This window comes from Hemiscyllium ocellatum, chromosome 30 (genome assembly GCF_020745735.1).
Source record: "Hemiscyllium ocellatum isolate sHemOce1 chromosome 30, sHemOce1.pat.X.cur, whole genome shotgun sequence".
In the NCBI taxonomy this organism is placed as follows: Eukaryota; Metazoa; Chordata; class Chondrichthyes; order Orectolobiformes; family Hemiscylliidae; genus Hemiscyllium; species Hemiscyllium ocellatum.
Genome location: NC_083430.1, coordinates 12,881,544 through 12,906,253, shown reverse-complemented (window position 1 = coordinate 12,906,253; position 24,710 = coordinate 12,881,544). Strand labels below are relative to the sequence as shown.

General features: G+C 41.6%; 1 protein-coding gene across 2 annotated transcripts in view; it reads right to left on the bottom strand.

Annotated features, from left to right (window-relative positions):
• LOC132830037 (ephrin type-A receptor 7-like) overlaps positions 1–24,710 on the bottom strand; it is a 604,896-nt gene that overhangs the window by 190,804 nt on the left and 389,382 nt on the right. The gene's annotated exons all lie outside the window — the stretch shown is intronic.

Genomic DNA, 24,710 nt, shown 5'->3' with positions numbered 1-24,710 from the left:
ACTTAGAATTCACACATTTTAATATCTTGAGTGGTAGCTATCAATGTTCACCATGTAGTTGGACAAGGGTAGTATTACCATCTCTGATAGCTAAACAATTTAAACTTGGATGTACCTCACTGTGCATCTATTCATTGGGGCTGGGTCCTTTCAACCAGCATCCCAGGACCACACTCACTTGATGGACAGCAGTGGTTCAAGAAGGTGGTTCAACACCATATTCTCAAGGGCAATTAGGGATGGGAAATAAACGTTGGCTCTGCCAAATAAGCATATATGCCAATGTTTGAAGTAAACCTTTAGCACAATCTTAATGGTATTGTTAAGCATCAACCAGGCTAAAACACAGTTTAGCTTTTCCAGTATTGTGGCATTATCGCACACTGATATTAAATACTGACTGCGCAATGCTGACCATATTATACTGAGATTAGCAGCCACTATTAGGTTGAAAGGCCCATGGGAAGATTTAATTCCCATTTGATTTTTATGCATCAATATGAGAATAGCTCTTTCAAATCAATCCTTTGAAAAAAAGATTGCCACATATTGAATCCTCTTGCTGTCCTGCAGTTTGCAATACTCTTTGTAATTGAGATGCATAATTCCCCTTCTGTAATGATCTGTTTATCAATCACCATAACTATGCAAAGTGACTAATCCTAATGCCTGCTGTGTAAGGTTTAGTTTTCTATAAATACTTTTTATTTAAACTATCAGCAGCAGATGAAAACAAAACTTCAGTTGCTTGGGTTGTTTGCATTTGAAGAAAAGAATTGGAGGATGATGAGGGAAGAGCAAGCACACAGGATTGCTTAGCTTGCTGCTTCCAGCTACTAGAACAGGCAAGGTGGACTGAATAGCCTCCTTCTGTGATTTATAGTTCCACCATCCACAAACAGTGGGCACAGGTAATTGGTCTGGTGCATGGAAAAACAATTCAGCATCTGCTGCTATGGTGACAATACAAATAAATAATCATAATTCGTGACACGTAGACTTTTTTAAAAATGAAGTTATAAAGCAACAAAAGGATTGTACAATTATCATCATTTCTGCATACAAATAATTACAATGTGTTAAAATGCAGATCTCCTCAGCAGAATTGAAAAGAAAGCTCGACTGTACTCTATATTTTATATAAAATACCATAGATCATATGCTGTCAGGTTAAATTAATTAAATTCTCAGTCATTATGCATACTATTTGAGAGCTTAATAACACAGGGTATTGAGCTGTCTTACAGTCTATTTATTTGTGGAATGGAGTCCTTTCTCCTTAATTCCATCTCAAGTTTACTTCGGTGTGGATGTGCCAGATGATGACAATGGGAGGTAGGATTCAAGTGTTTTCTAGTGAAGTTTCAAAGCACGACCTGCCTTTCAGAAAGGGACATATGTTCACATATGTTGATTGTTTCAGAATTGCTTTCTTATCTGCTACTGAAAGGGATGCCAGGAAAACTGACAAATGAGACACGTACGTCCAACTCATCTTTGATCCTTTAAAATGGAGGCTCAGTATGACTAGTATGCTCATTCCCAAATGTTACTGTTCTTCCTTTCCTTCTGGGATGAGGCTCAGTGCTTGTTGCTTATTCACAAACTGTTTGGTACTTTAGGCATTCCAAAGGGGCTCTGTATATTTAATAGGTCTTACATAACTATTAAACACAGTGATTGAATTACCTTGAGATATTGTGAAGTCATAGCATTCGAAGTCTTCCATTTGCTGGCTTACCTATTTCATGTACTTATAGAATCTTAGAGACATATAGCATGAAAAAATAGGCTCTTCAATCCAACCCGTCCCTGCCAATCACGTATCCCAACCCAATCTAGTCCCATTCGCCAGCACCCAACCCACAATCCCCTAAACCCTTCCTATTCATATACCCATCCAAATGTAATGATGCAATTTAGATGGTGCAATTATACCAGCCTCCACTACTTCCTCTGGCAGCTCATTCCAAACATGTACCACCTTCTGTGTGAAAGAATTGCCCCTTAGGTCCCTCTTATATCTTTCCCCTCTCACCCTAAACCTATGCTCTCGAGTTCAGGATTCCCCCTCCCTAGGGAAAAGACTTTGTCTGTTTATCCTATCCATGCTCTTCATGATTTTGTAAACCTCTATAAGGTCATCCCTCAGCCTCCGACGCTCCAGGGAAAACAGCCACAGCCTGTTCAGCCTCTCGCTATAGTTCAAATCCTCCAACCCTGGTAACATTCTTGTAAATCTTTTCTAACCCTTTCAGGTTTCACAACATCTTTCGAATAGGGAGGAGACCAGAACTGCCCACAATATGCCAACAGTGGCTTAACCAATGTCCTGTACAGCCGCAACATGACCTCCCAACTCCTGTACTCAATAATCTGACCAATAAAGGAAAGCATACCAAATGCCTACTTCACTAACCTATCTACCTGCGACTCTCCTTTCAAGGAGCTATGAACCTGCACTCTAAGGTCTTTTTGTCAACAACAATCCCTAAGACTTTAACATTAAGTGTATAAGTCCTGCTAAGAATCACTTTCCCAAAATGCAGCATCCCGCATTTATCGAAATTAAACTCCATCTGCCACTTCTCAGCCCATTGGCCCATCTGATCAAGATCCCACTACACCTCCAATTTTGGTGTCATCTACAAACTTACTAACTATATCACCTATGTTCACACCCAAATCATTTATATAAATGATGAAAAATAGTGGACCCAGCACCGATCCTTGTGGCACTCCACTGATCACAGGCCTCCAGTCTGAAAACCAACCCTCCACCACCACCCTCTGTCTTCTATCTTTGAGCCAGTTCTGTATCCAAATGGCTAGTTCTCCCTGTATTTCACGAGATCTAACTTTGCTAATCAGTCTCCCATGGGGAACCTTGTCAAACGCCTTACTGAAGTCCATATAGATCACGTCCAACACTCTGCCCTCATCAATCCTCTTTGTTACTTCTTCAAAGAACTCAGTCAAGTTTGTGAGACATGATTTCCCATGCATAATGCCATGTTGACTATCCCTAATCAGTCCTTGCCTTTCCAAATACATGTGCATCCAGTCCCTCAGAATTCCCTCCAACAACTTGCCCACCACCGAGGTCAGGCTCACTGGAGTATAGTTCCTTACCACATTTCGTAAATAGTGGTACCACGTTAGCCAACCTTCACTCTTTGGGCACCTCACTTGTGACTATTGATGAATACAAATATCTCAGCAAGGGGCCCAGTGATCACTTTGCTAGCTTCCCACAGAGTTTCAGGATACACCTGATCAGGCCCTGGGGACTGATCCACTTTTACGCGGTTCAAAACAGCCAGCACTTCCTCCTCTGTAATATGGACATTTTTCAAGAGTAGACACATATTTGGTCCCATTTTACCAGTACAGCTCACATGTCAGGTTGGGGCTCGATCAGACCAGTGTGGGATCTGAAATGCATCCTGACAGATTGGTTGGTGGTCTCTCTTCGCTTTTAAGTTTCTAGGTAAAATCAGTCAGTGCAGTCTGAACCATGGGCTCCACAGCAGAAAACACTGACCCGGGGAAAGGCAATCCACACTTTTCTGTGTTGGAGTAGCCACAGTGAAGGAAGCTTTACCCTTAACCTAGTCAGAGCTATTCCTGATCTAGGAATGCCCTGTGCTAATACTGAGTGTCTAAGTGGATACTAATCGAATGCTAACGCCACCTTGTGTAAAACAAATTGCAGAGTTGTACCAGAACTGCCTGCAGTGAAGTTACTATAGCTGTACAGTAATGAGTTATTATCATGCTTCATTTTGGGATCTAAGTTCAAATTTACATTTTTGTGAATTACTTACTTATTTATATTATGAAAAATTGCTGTTAACAAAAGTAACAATAATTATTAATATCCAAGAAAATCTAATCATTCGTAGAATGGCAGGATAACCATGCATCGCTAGTCAATTTGTAGAATCTTAGAATCCCTTCAGTGTGGAAGTAGGCCATTCAGCCCTTCAAGTCAACACTATCCCTTTGGAAAGCATTCCATCCAGAACCCCACCCGACCACCTTATTGCTACAAATCTCATTTCCCATGGCTAACCTACCTAGCCTGCACATCCCTGGACATAGTGGGCAATTTAGCATGGCCAGTCCACCTAAGCTGCACATCTTGTACTGTGGGAGGAAACCAGAGCACCATGGGAAACCCACGCAGACAAGAGGACAATGTGTAAACTCTCCACAGACAGTCCCTTATGGTTGAAATTGAACCTGGAATCCTGGTGCTGTGAGGCAGCAGTGCTAACCACTGAGCCACCATCTATAAGGACAGAAGGGTCAACAATTCAAATACAATCCAAATGTTCAAAAAAAACCCAAAGAAGCTCTTACAATTAACTTTCTAATTTGTACTAAACTCAGCACACAGATACAAACATGCAAGTTAGGAGCATGAGTGGGCCACTTTGATCTGATAAGTCCAAATTCTCGCCCCAGGTATCATTCACTCCCTTCATTAACCAGAATCTAACATCCTCTGCCTTAAAAATACCGTTCCTACTACCCACTTCCTACTTCCTTTTAACAAAGGCATTCACAACCCTGTGTGTGGAAACAATTCTCCTTAAGTTTTCTTGATTGGATGATCCTTTACTTTGAAACAGTGACCAAGGTCCTGAAAGGAGATGACCTCTACTTCCTTTTTGGTATTCATGTATAGGATAAAAGCGTCACTAGCCAGGTCAGCATGTTTTTTACCATCCCTAAATGTTGCGAGTCAACCTCATTGCTGTGGGTCTGGGGTCACATATAGGCCAGACCAGGTGATGATGGAAGTTTCCTTCCCTAAACGACATTAATGAACCAGATGAGATTTTCTGACAATTGACAATGGTTTCATGGTCATCATTAGACTCTCAATTCCAGACTTTTTTAAAATTGAATTCAAATCCCACCAACTGCTCTGGTAGGATTTGAACCCAGTTCCCCCCACCAATATGGCATGGGTCTCCGGATTAACCATAAGGCCATTTGGCCAATCGAGTCCACTCCGCCATTCAATCAAGGCTGACCGGCATTTCAACTCCACTTACCCGCATTCTCCCCGTAGCCCTTAATTCCTCGTGATATCAAGAATTTATCAATCTCTGCCTTGAAGACATTTAGCATCCCGGCCTCCACTGCACTCTGTGACAATGAATTCCACAGGTCCACCACTCTCTGGCTGAAGAAATGTCTCCGCATTTCTGTTCTGAATTGACCCCCTCTAATTCTAAGGCTGTGTCCACGGGTCCTAGTCTCCTCGCCTAACGGAAACAATTTCCTAGCGTCCACCCTTTCCAAACCATGTATAATCTTGTAAGCTTCTATTAAATCTCCCCTTAATCTTCTGAACTCCAATGAATACAATCCCAGAATCCTCAGCCGTTCCTCGTATGTTAGACCTACCATTCCAGGGATCATCCGTGTGAATCTCCGCCAGACACGTTCTAGTGCCAGTATGTCCTTCCTGAGGTGTGGGGACCAAAACTGGACACAGTACTCCAAATAGGGCCTAACCAGAGTTTTATAAAGTCTCAGTAGCACAATGGTGCTTTTATATTTCAACCCTCTTGAGATAAATGACAACATTGCATTCGCTTTCTTAATCACGGACTCAACCTGCAGGTTTACCTTTAGAGAATCCTCGATTAGCACTCCCTTTATACTTTGGCTTTATGAATTTTCTCACCATTCAGAAAGTAGTCTACGCTTTTATTCTTTTTTCCAAAGTACAAGACCTCGCATTTGCTCACGTTGAATTCCATCCGCCATTTCCTGGACCACTCTCCCAAACTATCTAGATCCTTCTGCAGCCTCCCGACTTCCTCAGTACTACCTGCCTCTCCACCTAACTTCGTATCATCGGCAAACTTCACTAGAATGCCTCCAGTCCCTTCATCCAGATCATTAACATATAATGTGAACAGCTGCGGCCCCAACACTGAACCTTGCGGGACACTGCTCGTCAATGGCTGCCATTCTGAAAAAGAACCTTTTATCCCAACTCTCTGCCTTCTGTCAGACAGCCAATCCTCAATCCATCCCAGTAGCTCACCTCGAACACCATGGGAAATACCTTGCTCAGCAGCCCCTGTGTGGCACCTTGTCAAAAACCTTTTGGAAGTCTAGATAGACCACATCCACTGGGTTTCCCTGGTCTAACATACTTGTCACCTCTCCAAAGAATTCCAAAAGGTTTGTCAGACACGACCTCCCTTACTAAATTCATGTTGAACATGGATTTAGTGATGGCACAGTGATAGTTCCACTCAGCCATTACCTCCCCTTAGCTCTGCTCTTTATTCAGTATTTGCAGTCTATTCACTTTAAGCCCACATTTTCTCTATTAATCATGTACATTAGCTGCAGAGATCTAGGTGTTTTTAGAGCAAGCAACAGAAGGGACACAGCAGTATAATGTCATACAGCATGGAAACAGACTCTTCGGTCCAACTAGCCCATGCCAACCATGATCCCCAACTAAACTAGTCCCTGCCAATGCTTGGCCCATATCCCTCCCAACATTTCTTACTCATATATTATTCATATTTCTTATTCATGCAATAATTGTAGAGGAACGTTTCTCATTACATCAAGTGCCTTATTTTTGTCAATGTACTTGATCAGCTTCCTGCAGTTCTGAATGAGTTGTAACTTCTTCAATGACTAGAATTGGCAACAGTTTTTAGTAATCTAACTGAATAGTAAATAGAGTAAAAACGTTTGCCCTAAGTTTAAGTGAATTGGGCATAAAATTGGGTCAGTGGGGCTAGAACAGACATCTGACACAAACCTGCTTGCCTGGTCATATTAAAAATCTGGCTTTAAATTCAAATGAGCATTGTGATTTTGTTTTGTGGCTGGCACAACTGATGGGGGTGATTTGGCAATATCACAATAAGGTTGTCTGAACATTGACCTGGCTCTCATAGATACTCATACTACCATATTTCAAGGCTAGAAAAAATACATATTAAATGTCAAGAACAACAAATTACTGAGTGCTGAAGTTAAGGTCATAAGAGATTGGGTGACATATGAGTAAAATTAAATGGACCGTTATGATTTCCATATGAACCAAAACCCTAAGTACAACTATTATTTCTCTCACTTCTTAATCTTTACTTAAGGTCTGCTTCAAAAAAATAAACACTTTAAAAAAACTATTTATTAATTTTTATTAACAAATGTTAAGTTTCTAAAAGTAAACACTGTTAATAAAAGTAATAATTATTACTAACACCCAGAAAGATCAAATCATTAGTAGACTGGTAGGATAACCCTACATCTCTAGTCAATCCTACAAAAACAGAAGAATCAAGGATTAAAATACAATCCAATTGTAACAACCATTGAGATCCCAGGCCTATTTTACCACTTAATGGCATGGTCCCCAGCATCAACTCCACTTTTCAACCTTCTCCTTTGTTCATTAGTTGAAAAATCTGTTGATGTCAAACTGGAATATAGCCAATAATTGATCAGCCGCAGGAAAATTGCAAAGCTGTACAATCTTCTGAGTGAAGAAGATTTTCATCTCTACCTACTATCCTATGGTTCTCACCAAAGTTCCAAACAAATGTTAGAAATTATTCTCATCCCAACACTTAAAAGGTACCCGCATTGAAGGCGAAACACTTTCTTACGGTTTGCTGTACATGAAGGTTAATTTTCAATGTTTTATTTAAAAGGACTCCAAAGTTTTTGAACACCAATACTTGATATTTTCTCACCACTTGAAAAAATTATTCCTTTTATTTTTCTAAAGTGAATCATTCCAAATTATGCTTCATCTGACACCTTTCAACCCTATCATTTGACCTGACTAACCTTTTTCACCCAGAGGGTGGTTTGTGCGTGGAATGAACTGCCAGAGGATGTAGGTACAGTTACAATATTGAAAAGACATTCGGACAGGTACATGAATGGGAAAGGATTAGAGGGACATGAGCCAAATGAGAGCAGGTGGGACTGGTTTAGTTTGGGAAACTTGGTTGGCGTAGAGGAGTTAGACTGAAGGGTCTCTTTCCACGCTATACAACTCTTTGACTCTGTGAACACTTCAAATGAATCATTTTTTGCTGAAGGCCAAGTTCTCATCCCAGGATCAAAAGCAGACAACGTTTCCATTTGCTATTCTATTTACCTGTCAAAGTGCTTATTAAGTTTTTTTCTATTGCTGACTCATGTTCTATTCCCTGCTTTGGTATCAAAAGCTCTCTCGTCCCCAGGCTTCCTACTCTTCTCAGCAATGTTATAAATATTTTCCTTTAATGTAATAGCATTCCTTACCCTTTTAGTTAGTTATGGCTAGATTTATTTTCCCTTGGAGCTTTTAACTTGCAGAATTATGAATTTCATCATTAAATTAACTCTCTGCCACACATTTTAATCCAGTTTCCCAACTGGTGTGAACTTGCAACTCATACTCATGCAAATGTCTTTGTTTAAGGCCATGTTTTCAAATCCCTCTCAAACAGGTCACATTCAACCATTACTACGCATGACAAATTTTATCATTATGTCATTACACAGAACAAAAATTCAAAATAGCTTTTTTCTCTGTTTGGAAACACAAGAGATTCTTCAAGGAAACTGTCTCAAATACATTCTTTGAAACCAAACCCCAAACTACTTTTGTCAAGTTTACTTTTCCTAGTCTTTATAATGACTAAAGTTCCCCACTATTATTGTTTTACCTTTCTTTCTCTTATTCTGATTAATACTCTGTCGAGCATAATAGCTCCTGGGAGAATTAAAGAACTTGAGTGTAAAACCATCCAAGATAAATTGTGTTTTCTTTCAAAAGTGTATTTTAAAAGACAGGAGAAAATATATCACTGGGAGAACGTTGAGAATCACAGCACAAAAACTACAAGGTAAATAAGCAAACTAAAGCCAGCAATGGAAATGCAATGAAGCCAATCAGCTAAGATTTTTTCAAATTAAATACTACAGAAATGATTTAAAATACAAGGAATGGGATAAGAGGATGAATGGAACATGTTATGAGAAAATAAGAATCAAATCTTATATCCAGAATATGAGAAATCAACAGACACAAGGTGAAGAATGCAAATTTATACATCCTTCTGTGAATGTGCAGTGATTGTATCAAGGTCAGACAGCTGGACCACACAGAATACAGGTTCCCTGTTATCTGGGCCAGTCAGTAAACTGTGGCTGACAGATAAGCAGAGGAGTGTCTCAGATTCTCGCACTGTGATAGCTGATTCTGAAGAGGGGTATAAAAGACAAGAACTGTTCGTGTGTAAACAAAGAGTGACTTGGTGTTGCAATACCAGCCTCTATAGAGTTATTTCACTGGTGACGAGAATAAAGCATGTCCCTGAATAAACTCGCTTGCAACAGTTATCTTTGAGTTAGACACTATTAAAGGAGCCAAGGCCACCTTGCATGTCGACCAGGAAGCAAGTTCATGATCCTGCAAGGCCCACTCAGTGCTATTTACCTTATAGCAAGAAATCAGGAGGCTGGAAAGTGAAGGAATCATCAAACCAGTCCAGCTTGTCATACTGACTTTGAAATCTGATGGGTCAGTTTGCCTTTGAGGGGATTTTAAACAAATGGTAAACCATTTGTCACAGGTGGGCAAATACCCAATCCCTCAGATAGAGGGTTTATACGTAAAGCTGGTGAAGGTGGGGGTGGGGGTGGGGGATGTCCTTCACAAAGCTGGATACGAACCACGCTTAGCTGCAACTGTCTTTAGACAAGGATTCCCAGAAGTACGCTACAATTAATACCCATTATGGCTTGTACCAATAAACAAGACTGCCATTTGGGTTATTGGCAGCCTGTTCAATTTTTCAGTGGACAATAGAGAACATTTTGCATCCCAGGTTGCCATTTATTTAGATGACGTTCTAATAATATGGAAATCTAATAAGGGGCATTTGCAGACCTTGGCTAATTTATGTGTGTTCAATACCCGCCCAAGTGACCTACTTTGGTTACAGAGCCAACAAGCCCAGGTCACACCCACTGGAAGATAATGTGAGGATGGTCAAAGGTGCCTCTGCACCCACATCTGTGCAGGAACCTAGGTCATTTCTTGGCCGGCCTCTCTGGAGTGCTTTCAGAATGTGTTGCGAAATGTCTTGCTGGAAGGAATGGTTGAGGAAGCTGGATGAAGAACTCAATCAGGGATAGTTTGATTTTCAAGTCAGGAAAAGCAAATGCTCAGAAATAGGTGTTTTGCAAATGATCTATGAATCGGCAGTGCAAATGAAAAATGCCAGGCTGTCATGCCTCACAGGCGATAGAAACATATTTGACAAGAAAGATTAATAGATGCTGTGCAAACAGGTCACTGGGAAAAGAATAAAACTGACCAGGATCGCGTTTAATTGGGACAGCAAATAGAGTAAGAGTTGCTAATAAGTTAACATAATGAAGAAATGAGACAAGGGAGTGCTATGTCACCATCCCCATTGTCGGGATTATTCAACTATTCTGGGCAAAAAGCCAAGAGACCTCTGCCTCAGGTCTACTTTACCAGACTGACAGAGAATGTAAAGAGGCCAGTTCCTGGATCGGCTTTGGTCAGTGCAAGCAAATCGATGAGGAGTCACCTCCTAATCCCAACACTAAAGGAATGTGGCCACTTAAAAATCAAGAGCCACAAATGGGGATACAGAATGACAGCTTTTGGAACAGCAACATATAGGGGTGAGACTGCAAGATGGAGAACTCACATCCCTGGGCAAAAGACAACATAGGAAAAGGCAAAACAAAATCCTCAGAGGAAATGAAAACAACATCTCACAGCATCTCCAAATAAGAACATCTCATTGAGCTGAGTACTGCACTGTTTGATGCTCTTGGGTATTAGATGGTTGCAGCTCATCACTGCTGGTGAGATATAGTGCCACACTGTAAAATGCTGTCGATCTATACCATACCAGAGATTCTGTTCGCCGAGCTGGGAATTTGTGTTGCAGACGTTTCGTCCCCTGTCTAGGTGACATCCTCAGTGCTTGGGAGCATTTATGCCGGAGGAAACATCACAGAAGCACTTCACAGGAGGCTCCCAAGCACTGAGGATGTCACCTAGACAGGGGACGAAACGTCTGCAACACAAATTCCCAGCTAGGCGAACAGAACCACAACAACGAGCACCCGAGCTACAAACCTTCTCCCAAACTTTGACCATACCAGAGAAGAACATAAGGTCTACTTTAGGAAATCTGACAAAGTAAACCAACCAACAATCATGTGAAAAATTGTGCAGTATTCCTGTCACAAAGTAGTGAATTTCACCCTGCTGGGCCATGACAAGCTGACGTGGTATTCGTGAGTTTTGAGAAGATTTGTAGCTCAGGTTGAGGTTCTGGATGTAGGTTTGCTCGTGATCCGGAAGGTTCATTTTCAGATGTTTCGCCACCATACTTGGTAATATCATCAGTGAGCATCCGGTGAAGCACTGGTGTTAGTGACCCACTTTCTATTTAAGTGTTTAGGCTTCCTTGGGTTGGTGATGCAATTTGCTGTGGTGATGTCATTTCCTGTTCTTTTTCTCAGAGGGTGGTAAATGGGATCCAAGTTGATGTGTTTGTTGATACAGTTCCAGTTGGAATGCCAGGCTTCTAGGAATTCTCCTGAGTGTCCCATTTCAGCTTGTCCTAGGATGGATGTGTTGTCCCAGTCGAAGTGGTGTCCTTCCTCATCTGTATGTAAGGATACTAGTGAGAGTGGGTCATTCTTTTTGTGGCTAGTTGATGTTCATGTATCCTAGTGGCTAGTTGTCTGCCTGTTTGTCCAATGTAGTGTTTTTCACAAGGTGTCTTGCAAATAACATTAGTTTTGCTTATTATCTGCATAGGGTTTTTTCAAGTTCATTAGCTGTTGTTTTAGTGTGTTGGTGGGTTTGTAGGCCACCATGATGTGGTATCTGTGATCAGAGAGTCACTTCATTTCTGTTAACCTTGATCTGTTCTACCCTCACAATTTGCTTTAGATACAGTGATGGACTTTTTACTTCCAGCAGGCTATTCATATCACATGATTTAATGTAAGAAGTCAAAATGATTAAAATTGCACTGAAAGATTCAACAGTCATAGATTACAGTTCCTGGTATCTCCATATATTACAATCTCAGGTATTGCCATGTCTGGACTCATACTGAACAATTCTGTGGCAGACTGAAACATGTTTCCTTGTGTTTCATGCTGCAAATGTAGCATTTAGGTGGAGATTGAGACCTATATGCTATCAGGTCACATGCTATGATACAGCGATGGTATCATGAATATGTCTCTGACATATTAAATACTAGCTATGAGATATAACACAATACCCTCCCCTAAAACACACACTCTTTCACAGTGTTTTGTGTTCATCTATAATCTGGCAAAACACATGGTTTAGTAAATCCTATATTTAATCACTACATTTAGAGTTCTCGTCCAATTCTGAAGAAGGGTCATGGGTTCCAAAATGTTATTTCTGATTGCTCTCCACAAATGTTGCCAGACCTGCTGAGCTTTACCAACAGTTTCTGCTTTTGTTTCTGATTACTAGTACCCATAGTTCTTTGGAGATTTTTTTAAGTCCACTCAGAATCTTGGTTATGTTCCAATTAAATAATTTCTTACATTTGCAAATGCAAGACTTGATTGTTTAAGCTTTCCTCATGAGAGAACAGCCCATTCTAGTTCATAATCTAGTGAATTGTCTCTGAACTGCTTCCACTGCTTATACATCCTTCCTTAAGTATGGAAATGAACAATCTACATAATACGCTTGTCAATTCCCTCAATAACTGAAGCATGATCTCCTTACTGTTGCATTCAATTCCCCTCAGAACAAACATTAACAGTCTACTAGCTTTTCTAATTATTTGCTGTTCCTGCATTCTAAGCTTTTGTGATTCATGACCTAGGATTCCCAGGTCCCTCTGCACCTCAGAGCTCTGCAATCTCTTACTGTGAAGATAACATGCTTTTCTTCCATTCTTCCTGTAAATGTTCCCATATAGTTCTCCATTTGCTGGATCTTCAACCAAACATTTAACCTGTCCATATCCATCTGTAGCCTGAAGTGTTCTTTACAACTTACTTTCCCACCTATTTAAGAGTCATCAGCAAATTTAGTAACTGTACCTTCAGTCCTTTCATCTAAGTCATTGACATAGATTGCAATATATTGGCAGACGACTCCTGACAATTTGGTGATTCATAAATTCATGATTCATTTATGTCTACTCTCTGCTTCTATTAGGTAGCCAATCTACTAGCCATATCATGAGCTCCACTCACACTCAACACTATGAGTTCTAGTTTTCCATAAAGCCTTGGGTGTGATGCCTTATCAAATGCTTTGTGGACGTCTCAGTACAGTACATATACTAGCTCCCTTTAATCCATCACACGTTACTTCATCAGAAAACTTCAATTAGTGGTTTAAATATGTTTCCCTTCCCAAAACTGTTAATTCAAACTAGTGCTATTCTATTTTTTTATATTTGCTGTAACTTCTTGAATAATGTATTCTAACATCATTCCTGTGATAAACTAAGTAGCATAAAGTTCCTTGCCTTTTGTCTCTCTTTTGGAACAAATTTACATTTGTTATTTTACAATGTCATGGAAACTTACTCAAATTTAGGGAGTTTTGACAAAATAAAACCATTGCATCAACTCCTCCCCTGGCCACTTAAAAACCTGATTGTAAAATCCAGCAGGACTCGGGGACTGTCAATCACCAGTTCCAACAACTTCCTCAATAACACCTCTCTGGTGACTTTGTAATTGTCTTCCTTCCTTTCATTATGAAATATGCAGTTATTTCTGGGATGTTACTTAAATCCTATATAGTGACAACTGATGTAAAATGCCTGATCAATTCATCTGCCATTTCCTTATTTTCCCATTATTATTCCCAGAATCGGAACCAGGTCTTAGCACTTTCCTTTTTTAAACACCTGTAGTATTGTTTACTTTCTGTTTAAATATTTCTAGGTAGGTTTCTCTTGTACTCTAATTTTTCAAGTGTTACCAATCTTTTAACAATTCTTTGCTCTTTTCCAGATATTGTCCAATTTTCTCATCTGCGACCCATCTTTACAAAAATACATGTTTTTCTTTCGAGTTAATCAGAGACTCCCACCCTGATTATATTCTCTTCCAACCTCTTCTACCAGGCAGAAGATAAAGAAGTTTGATTACATGTACAAATAGATTCAATAACAGCTTTCCCGCGCTGTTATCAGATTTTTGAACGGACTTCTCAAATGTTAATTCTGATCTCTCTCTCTGCGGATGTAACACTGTATTCTGCGCTTAGTTCTGCTACCCTGATGCACTTTGTATGGTACGATCTGCCTGTATAGCATGCAAAACAACACTTTTCACTGTATCCTGGTACATGCGACAACAATAAATCAATCAATCAAGTTTGATACTGTGTTAATGTTTTTAAAAATTCATTCATAGGATGAAAGCATTGCTAGCCAGGCCAGCATTTATTGCCCCTCGCTAATTGTCCAGAGGGCAGTTAAGAGTCAAGCACATTGCTGTGGGTCTGGAGTCTCATGTAGACCAGACCAACTAAGGGTGTTGCAGTTTCCTTCCCTATGTGAACCAGGTAGGTTTTTCAACTGACAATCAACAATTGATTCATAATCATCATTAGACATTTAATGCCAGATTTTTATTGAATTCAAATTCTACCATCCAGTTTCAAACCTGGGCTCCCAGACCATCACCTAGGGCGCTGGATTCACAGTCCAGCAAGAATTACACAAAATTCTCCAGTTAAGTATAGATGGTGTGTTCTCCCATTGGATTTTTTTCCCATTCTTATTGAAATAATTCTATCCCGTGTATTCTGAAATTTACCTTGAAGTATCTGTCACAGCAAGTCTCCTGATCTACACCTATCCTTATTTGTCAGTTCACTTTAGCTTGCTCTGCTTCAGTGTTCTAATAATTGTGTCTATTTTAGTTTCAAAGACTAACCTTGTCTCGCTCTTCTTACCTTCAAACTGAATGTAAAACTCAATCACGTTATGATTACGGTTGCCTAGCAGCTCCCTCACTATGAAGCAATTAATTAATCCAATCTCACTACACAATCCCAGGTCCAGTGTAGCCTGCTTTCTGGTTGGCTCAAGCAGTTGTTATTCCAAAGAATCTACCCTGAAAATATTTGCTGTACTCCTCATTTATCTACCTTTGCCGTCAGATTTTTCCCATTTTCATGCGGAGCACAATCCCTCTTTGATAAACACCATACCTTTTTTCACAAGCTCCAATTATTTCTTACTTTATACTCTACCTTGCCTTGTGATTACTGGTAGGGAGCCTGTACACCACTTCCACAAGGGACTTCATCATTGCTTAACACTAGGCAAACCATCTGCATCTGAAACATATGTTAGATGTCTGTATATTGTTCTAATTCCATCATTAATGAGCAGAGCTACCCCTCCATCTCTTCCTACTTCCTGTCTTTCTTAAATGGCATAGGAGAAAGTGAAGACTGCAGATGCTGGAGATCAGAGCTGAAAAATGTGTAGCTGAAAAAGCGCAGCAGGTCAGGCAGCGTCCAAGGAGCAGGAGAATCGATGTTTCGGGTATAATACCTTCTTCAGGAATTCCTGAAAAGGGCTTATGCCCGAAACATCGATTCTCCTGCACCTTGGACGCTGCCTGACCTGCTGCACGTTTTCAGCTACACATTTTTCAGCTCATTTCTTAAATGGCATGTACACTTCGACACTGAGATCCTAAGCTATGTCATCTTGCAGTATGTCTATGTAATGACTACCAGATGGCATACTTAGAAATAAATGTGTGCTCTCAGTTCAACTATTTTCCTTTTGAATTCTACGCGCATTCAGTTAGAGAGAATTCAGCTTTCCTCCTTGTTTTACTTTTGTGAATGCTAGCCTTACCCATGGATTTATTTTTAGATGTGCATTCCCTGTGTACAGTTGGTTTATCATATTTGGTCATATTTGCTTTAGAATGCTCCTGTGAAATACCTTTGGGGTATATTGTTATTCTAGAGGTGCTACATAAATAGAAATTGCTGTTATACCACTTAACGGTGAAATACTGTATTTGAGACACTTTGTAAATAAGCCTGAGGTATGTCTTATATGAACCATGAGCAGCATTTTCTCTATAAAATTGTCAGTTTACAGTTTTCCTCCCCCAGTGGTCTTCCTTTGCTTTCCATTCAAGAGGAAACGCAGGAAAGAGCAAACCCAGCATAATTTGTATCACTTTCAATTAATCTTTTTTGTGGCTTTCAGTCCTTAATTTGCATGGTATGCAGAGTAGAAACAATGTTTTCACTTCATTAAATCTCAGATTGCTGAATTGTGGCTCACAGTGAAAAAGGAATCAGGGCAGGTTTCTGCTTTCTGAATTCAGTGCACCAATTGTAGGGCTGAAACCCTTAACACATGGGTCTTGGTACTAACCCTGAGGGAAGGTCATACCTGCAGTGTTCAACTGCTCTATGACTGAGAGTCTGTTACTATTGATGCCCACTGCATTTTATTTGTGAAGGTTGCTTGTGGATGCAAGGACAAGGAAACCAATCTGTAGAAAGAGCTGGAAGCTACAGCTCACAGAACGGATATACATTCCATAGCACTGGGCGGGGGAGGTTGGCTGGTTTCCAGTGCCAACAGCACAGGGTCACTTCCTGCAGTGGCTGAGGGTACCACAAACATTCCGCCTTCTTAATGCTGCCCCTCGCCTGAGGTGTGGTAACCCTCAGGTTAAACCACCACCCATCAGTATCTCTCTACTCAGAGAGCAGCCCTATCATCCGCTGGGACAATAGCAGCTTTACTTATTCATTGCACACATAGATGTTAGTGCCATCTCTGTATAGCTGTAAGATGTAAAACATACAATAATCTCTCCTTGCTTCAGCTGGAATGACTGTTTGGGGCCTTGGATGGTGAATCAAGGGGGAAGAGATCATAAGGGGATAAGGGTGACTGAGGCATGGGTCAGGCTATCAGAACAGGAGCAGTCCCTTTAGAATACTGAAAGGAGACAAGAGGAGCAACGGTGCTTGTTTTTTGGCATCACACTGGAGGTGGGAGAAATAGTAGGAACTTCCAAGCGAAGCAGCAATTTCCGTGTGCTTTGTTCAATCTAGTCTACTGCATTAACAGCTCACAATGTGGCACCCTATACAGTTGTGGAGACAAATGCAGATTGGGTAATCACTTTGCAGAACACTTCTGTTCAGTCTGTAAACATGACCTTGGCCTTCTGGTAGCCTACCAAATTAATTCGTCATCTCGCTCTCTCAGCACTGTAGCATTATTTAATAAATGTCCACGTAAGCTTCAGAAACAATACATTATCGCCCAATTAGATCCTTTCCAGACTTCCATACTCAACAATGACTTCACATCAGAAGCTCTGTGCTTATTTTGATTTTCTTTCTTTTGCACATTTTAGTTTGGATCTAACTTAGATTCTTTCTACAGATTGGTTTCCTTGTCCTTGCATCCACAAGCAACCTTCACAAATAAAATGCAATGAGCATCAATAGTAACAGACTCTCAGTCATAGAGCAGTTGAACACTGCAGGTATGACCTTCCCTCAGGGTTAGTACCAAGACCCATGTGTTAAGGGTTTCAGACAGCCGCACACCTGCTCTGATCACACCTTGTTTCTCTTTGTGCTGAATCTTACTTTCATTCAGCTCAGTCTCATCCTTAAAAAGGCCAGTATCTGATCGGTCAAGCCCTTTTCATCCACAACTGTCCTGCACAAACATTTATATTTGCCCTGGGCCTGGGAGAGAAGGGACAACAGGCACTTTGCATTGTGGGCAGGATCCTGAACACCCTGCTGGGTTGGGTGGTACACAGAAAGGACACCCTCTTTCCCCAGGACCAGCAGAAGAGACCTTGTCAGCCTGGTCTGATGTTGCCACCCGGGTCAATGCAGTCAGCACAGTGGCTCAGTGGTTAGCAGGTTTGATTCTGGCCTTGGGCGGCTGCCTGTGTGGAGTTTGCACATTCTGCTGTGTCTGTGTGGCTTTTTTTTTCTGGATGCTCCGGTTTCCTGCCAGAGTCTAGGGGTATGCAGGTTGGGTAGATTAGCAATGGGAAATGCAGGGTTACAGGGATTAAGTAGGGGAGCTGGGTCTGGGTGGGGACACTGTTTGTAGGTAAGTGTGGACTCAATGGGATGAATGGCCTGCTTCAACACTGTAGGGATTCTATGAGTTGGAGGAATGCAGAGAAACATAGGAACAAAGTCAATGACCTTCTTCTCTCCACTAGCTTAAGTGTCACCATCTTCCCTGATACATCACACTCTATTTTTGCTACTGCACCTACTTGTAACCAAGGGTAATGTTCTCTCACTCTGCATCACCCTCCTTCACCACAGACCACATTAACCCACATGGCCTCCTCACTTTCTTGGAACACCTCCCTACCTTTAATCATCTCAGAGAATAATAACAACCAGGCTAGCCACTTTCATGTGCCTTAATATCTTCCTTCGCATCTAATAATTCAGAAGAAAAGTCACAGCGGACTCACAATGTTAACTCTGTTTCTGTCTGTACGGATGCTGCCAGATCTGCTGAGTCTCTCCAGTATTCTCTGCATGTTTCAGATTTCCAGCATCTGCAGAATTTTGTTCTTATTTGGTTCTCTCCCTCGACCTGATCAACAACCAGGACAAGCTTCCTTGCTTTGTATTTGTGCTAAATGACAAGGCAACGCAGAGGTTCTACCACCATCCATGAAGGCTCAAAGTGAGGGAGTGCTGAGAGAGCAGTGAAACAGCCTGGAGACGCAGCCTGGTCCAGTCCATGAGCTGGGTGTGCATCCCTGAGTGAACAGTGTCCTTGCTGAAGCATGAGAGGTAACAGTGCAGCCTGAGGTACAGTAGTGCTCTGGAAGTGGATCAGGGAGTAAGGTGCTTAAGAGCTGGCATGTCGGTGGCAACGTGTGTGGACATGGAGTGGACATGCCCCTTCAGCGTGCCCCGAGATGTTGGTGAAAGTGAGGACTACAGCTGCTGGAGATTAGAGTCAAGATAAGAGTGGTGCTGGAAATGTACAGCAGGTCAGACACAATCCGAGGAGCAGGAAAATCAACATTTCGGGCAAACGCCCCTCATCAGGAATGAGTCTGGAAGCCTCAGGATGGAGACATAAATAGGAGGGATTTGGGGCTGGGGGGAAGGTAGCTGAGAGTGTAATAGGTGGACGGAGGTGGGGGTAAAGGTGATAGGTCAGAGGGGAGGGTGAAGCAGATAGGTGGGAATGAAGATTGACAGGTGGGACAGGTCTTGAGGATGGTACTGAGCTGAAAGTTTGGAACTGGGGTAAGGTGGGGGGGAGGGGAAATGACGAAACTGGTGAAGTCCACATTGATGCCCTGGGGTTGAACGGTTCCAAGGCGGAAGTTGAGGCGTTCTTCCTCCAGGCGTCGTGTGGTGAGGGAGCGGCGGTGGAGGAGGCCCAGGACCTGCATGTCCTCAGCAGAGTGGGAGGGGGAGTTGAGATGTTGGGCCACGGGGCGGTGGGGTTGATTGGTGTGGGTGTCACGGAGATGTTCTCTGAAGGGCTCTGCGAGAAAGTGTCCAGTCTCCCCAGTGTAAAGGAGACCACATTGGGAGCAGCAGATACAATAAATGATGTTTATGGAATCGCAGGTGAAACTTTGATGGATGTGGAAGGCTCCTTTGGTGCCTTGGATGGAGGTGAAAGGGGAGGTATGGGTGCAGATTTTGCAATTCTTGTTGGCAGGGGAAGGTGCCAGGATGGGAAGGTGGGTTGTTGGGGAATATGGACCTGACCAAGTAATCACAGAAGGAATGGTCTTCATCACATGGGAGGAGATGAAGATTCCCTCCAACATATCTCATCCACGTCCCGAACCTCTGTTTTCAACTTCAACAAGGACAGAACCCCCCGGTCCTCAACTTCCACCCCACCAACCTCTGCATAAACTGCATCATCCGCCGACATTTCCGCCACCTTCAAACACACCCCACCACCAGAGATATATTTCCCTCGCCACCCCTATCCGCTTTTCGCAAAGACCATTCCCTCAATGACTACCTGGTCAGGTCCTCGCCCCCCCCTCAACAACCCACCCTCCCCTCCTGGCAATGAGAAAGCAGGAATTTTCAGCAGTGCTTCGCCTGAGGCCCACTGAAGATGTTACCTAGTAGGGTGACGAAACATCTAGAAATGCACCTTCCAGCTCACTGAGCAAACCTACATCCAAAATTCCTTTAGTCCTCATGTAATTCTGCCACACTTCTGTCTGGAGCTCCTATAATTCAGAATTCCATTCAGGATCAAAGATTCCACCCTTTGTTTGTGTCATTGCCCCCAAAACGATTCCCTCTAAACTGGAAAACTAACTGTTCTGTCTTTCACCCAACAATAGACCTTCCTTTTGTCCTTGTCCCATCCACCCCTTCCTCTGTGCCTATTACATTTTTAACTTAGAAACAAAAATAGAAATTGCTGGAAAAGCTCAGAAGGTCTGGCAACATCTGTGGAGAGAAATCAGAGTTAACATTTTGAATTCAGAATTGGATCCAAAACATTTCAGCACTGCTGAGAATTCCTGCTTTCCAGTTGCCAGGACGGGAGGGTGAGAGAGGGGGGGGTGTGGACCTGACCAGGTAGTCATGGAGGGAATGGTCTTTGCGAAAAGCGGATCGGGGTGGCGAGGGAAATATATCTCTGGTGGTGGGGTGTGTTTGGGGGTGGCGCAAATGTCGGCGGATGATGCAGTTTCTCTCCACAGATGCTGTTAGACCTGCTGAGCTTTTCCAGCAATGTCTGTTTTTGTTTTTGATTTACAACATCTGCGGTTCTTTTGGTTTACATTTTTAACTTCTATTCTAGTTTTGATTGTGGCATATTTTATATCTCAGGGCTATGCAGAGATGACACTAGTTTCCACATGTGTAACATTTTTATTTACACTGTGAAAATATGCAGCATAATTAAGCTCAGGCTAACAGTTCTTTCTAGTTTTATTTACTTTTCTCCATGTCTGCGCCCTCTAAATCCACTCCCAGTTTAACCATTTAAGCACACTGAACATCAATAATAAATATACAAACGTACATCTCTTATAACACATTGTTTGTATCCTTTGTTCTGAGCCAGGAGACCTTGATCCAAGTCCCACCTGCTCCACAGGTGTGCATTCCATCTCTGAATGGGTTGATTAGAAACATCTATAAACATACAAGTCAGGTCTTCTGGCTCCTCGATTCTGCTCCACCTTTCAACTATATCATGGCTGATCTGATTACTCTATTTCCCTGATACCCTTCACTCTTCTGAAGAAGAAGAAAACTCCAAAGGCTCACAACTCTTTGCAATAAAAAAATCCTCCATGCATCTGTCTTTGAAACAGTGACCCCCTAGTTGTAGATTCTCCCACAAGAGGAAACATTCATTCCAGAATTCAAACACAGCAGAATTGAACACTGCAATTATGACAGACCACTGTCTTGAAACATTACCTCAGGGTGGAACTTTTCACTCCAGGAAACTGGAGGAGTAGGCAGCAGATGTGGAAAATAAATCGGGATTGTTGGCACTGGGGAGAAGGCCGCCACCTTCTCATCACCACAGGAACCTGGATCGGAGCACAGTAAACGGTCAGCCTATAGATCTGGTGTGGTGCAGATTCAGGCTTGGCCTTTATAGGGCACCAAGTTTGGAACACTAGCAGCAGTCGAGAGGCAGGGAGGAACACAGTAACCAGTAAGTCTATGAATCTTGGGTGGTGTGGATTCAGGCCTAATCTTTATGGGGCACTTACTCAGAGTATGGGGAGGGTTGGGTGGGGGGGCAGGGCATGTAGCCGGCTAGCCTATAAATCTAGCAGAGTCTGGGAAAATATCAGTTCAAAATAAGAGCAGGAGGTTGGTGGGGCTTCTGCTCCAGGATATCAATTCCAATAGAAAACCCACTGGCTGCAGATCAGCTGCCTGGCTTTCTAATCTCAGTAGGCCACAAATCTCCTTCCTGGAAACTCTGCCACTTTTGGGCTGGACCCAAAAATGGGAATCTCCACCAAAGCAAGCACAATCTGATGAGTTGTTTTGTTTTATTCCAACCTGCTGAGGCTTTTTTTTTGTTGTTTTACTCCAGTCTGCTGAGTATTTTTTTGTTCTTGAGGTTTTCAAGTGAAAAATGTGCAGGGCTCTGAGGAAGGAGTGGGGGTGGGGTGAGACTGAATGGACAGAAGCTCTAAATGGCCAGTACAGACACAACGGGGAGAATGGCCTCTGTTTGTACTGTAGGATCCTATTTATGTTGTCATTGTGGTTTTAATGTTGACATTGGGGGTGTAAAAGCCTTCCACTTCCCTATGCTGACAATTATCCCCTCAGAAAATCATACCAAGTTCTTGAATTTGATTAAATGATAGGCTTTTGATTTGTTTTGTGAGGATGTTTTGAATGCTGTCTGAAATCAAAACCAGAATGAACTATAACCGATTGAATTCATTAGCACAGGACACAAAATCAGGCAGGACAACATCAGAAGCAGCATTAATGAACAATTTGCATGTGACACTCCCAAACCTTTGAACTAATAATGAATTGCAAGTTCTGTAACACCAGCGTAATCTTGAAGCAATCAGCAGTGAAAATTGGAGAGGGCAGTAAGTCCTTCCAAGTGTAGCTTTTTTTTACTTTTACAGATAATTCAGTTGAATTCAAAGGCTTCCAACAATACGCTACTGATTAGATTTTATCCTGTTTATTTTCAATATCAGCCCACACACTTCTACATTAATCTAACTCAACCTACATTTCTTTTTAAAATGCACCAAACACACCACTCCACAATAAAAAAAAGTCAAATACTGTTTTGATCTGTTGCTGAATAGCTTTACTTCCATCCATGTGGTTTCCATGGTAATCGACCTCTATTTGTTAAGTCACCTCCAATAGAATTACCTTGGCAATAATTTTCCAATATGACACTCATCTCAGCTTCTCAAACATCATTTCTACAAGGTTTACTGTTTCAAGTGAGCACTTTCTAACACATCATCCTGCTTCTTTAAGTTAAGGATAAAGAAAATTTAAAATCAAGAAAGCAATAAAAATTTCTGATGCTTTGCAATTGAAGGTTTGGAATAATAGAAACTTTAAGTAAAAATCTCATTGTTGGTTTTCCCCTTAAATCATACATGCCAAACTAAACATTTTGTTAAGTGTTCTTTTACCATTACCAAATATCAGATTATAACACCAAAGGGATATCTCCAGTTTTGTTTAAAATATATTGGTGATCATTCAGTAAACTTTTTAATCAAAAATTCAAATGCCAAGTCTTAAAATGTACTTTTAAAAACAACTTTTATTATATTTGGTCGAGATTGCTTAGCTTTTTTTGTGTATATTGAATTATTTTCATACAAAGGAAAAGGGATTTTTAACATTAGCGATGTCAAGTCAAAGGTCCCAAAAACGGTGACTTTGCACTTAAATTGTCTTGACAGTATGAAGGAAATGTAAGTTGGATAGCCTTCCAATATGTTCGAGGTAATATAAATTAAAACAACCCAATAAAATAAACATACTCGTTCTAATGGCAAAACTCATTAAGGTGTTTATAACCCCCCAAAAGCTCTATTGTAATATCATTTACAAGATTAGGTATTGAATAACATAGGCTGGAGTTTGATTTATATTCCCCTGAAACGTTGATTCTCCTGCTCCTTGGCTGCTGCCTGACCTGCTGCACTTTTCCAGCAACACATTTTCAGCTCTGATCTCCAGCATCTGCAGTCCTCACTTTCTCCTAGCTTATTTCAGGTAAGGCCACAGTAAATAATGGTTGACTTTCATTATTCCCCAGAGAAGGGGTAAAATCACAAATCAACATCTTATTTTCCCTGGAGGAAAGTGCACTTGTATGGGTCTTGGTTGAGGACAAGTACTCGACTGATCTGTCGATAACATCTTAGATGAGTGTAGGAAAAGAACATTAAGAAAGAAGGAAGAGCTTCAAAAAAGACTTTGGAAAAAACACTATTATCTCAAGGAAAGGTTGATCCCCTTGAAAGGAAAGATTGACAGCTATGGAAACTGGCATAACTGAGCACCAAAGCCAAGAGATGAAGGGAGGACCAATCAACTCCTGAGCTTCATCCGAGGAACATCAATAAAAACTGGCATTTCCTTGACATAGTAAAGTGTGCCAAGGAGAAAGAGTTGAAGGTGTTTATGGAAGGATTTCCAGAGCTTACAGCCAAGATGAGCTGAGGGACAGCAGTCTGAAACACCCCTTTCAAATCTTTAGATTAGATTACTTACAGTGTGGAAACTGTGGGAGGAAACCAGAGCACTCGGAGGAAACCCATGCAGACACGGGGAGAATGTGCAAACTCCACAGAGACAGTTGCCTGAGGTGGGAATTGAACCCGGGTCCCTGGCGCTGTGAGGCAGCAGTGCTAACCACTGTGCCACCGTGCCGCCCATGTCAATAGGAAATGGAACAAAACCAGGTATCTGCAAGAAGCAGGAACGTGAGGAGCACAGTTACCTCAGAGACTTGTAAAGCTGAAGGTCTTCACTTCAGGTAGTGTAAGGACACAGAGGAATTCAAAATCAAGATGGGAATTTATTGTAAGAACTGTCGGGGCAGAGGATGTGGACTTGGTGTGACTTAGGATACAGGCAG